This window comes from Echinops telfairi, unplaced genomic scaffold (assembly GCF_000313985.2).
Source record: "Echinops telfairi isolate 266 unplaced genomic scaffold, ASM31398v2 ScPeMD7_7410;HRSCAF=8448, whole genome shotgun sequence".
In the NCBI taxonomy this organism is placed as follows: domain Eukaryota; kingdom Metazoa; phylum Chordata; class Mammalia; order Afrosoricida; family Tenrecidae; genus Echinops; species Echinops telfairi.
In genome coordinates, this window is record NW_022111310.1 from 13,221,131 (window position 1) to 13,221,964 (window position 834).

The following is an 834-nucleotide window of genomic DNA, read 5'->3' on the forward strand; positions in this document are numbered from 1 at the left end:
AGGTAGCCATTCATCTTAGCCCCCATAAGACCCATCTTGACCACAGGACCACCAAAGTGAAAAGATAATAACCTTGAAAAAAGAAAATATAATAACTTTGGGGTGTGTTAAATCACTAATTTGGTGGTACTTTGTTCAACCCTGCTGTTACTTAGGTACTTTACAGTTGTCAAAGCCCCTCCACTGCCACGCCCCCTAATGCCAGCCTTCTCGCAGCCTGCACCCTTCTCCCAGCAGCCAGTTCTCAGAGTGCATCTCAGCATGGTGATGGTGCACTCCCATTCTCTCCCGCAGAGCTCCGCGAGAACAGGATGTTGCCTTATTCTTCTTCCTATTCAGTGCTTAGCACTCTGTCCAAGACGTGGTAAGCGTTCAATACATGCTTGCTGAATGAATGCAGGAGCTCATCTCACCTCACCTCTCAAGCTGTGGGGGGTGCAGATGGAAGACTGGAGCGGAGTCTGGGGTCAAGCTCTTTGTTCTCACCAGCAGATCCCCTAGACTACAGACAGCCCCCTGCTTCCTCCAGCAGACAGACTGCCGGGTCAGGAATTGCCTAAGGCCTCCAGATTGAATGTTTGGTTTTGTTGCCCTGTCTGCTATACGTCAGGCATTGCGCTAGGCTTGGGATGGCATCCAACTGGACATATTCAGTCATCACCTCCATCTTGATCTAAGCATGGCCCTCACCACCACGCAGAGCGGGGGGGCCTTCCTCGGATGACATTTCACCCTACTCAAGTGTCAGCCTTAGAATTTCAAGCTTGGATGGCCGGTCTGCGTGGCGTCTGCTCACAGGGCTAACTAACATGTTGTTTGGTATTCCGGCTTCAT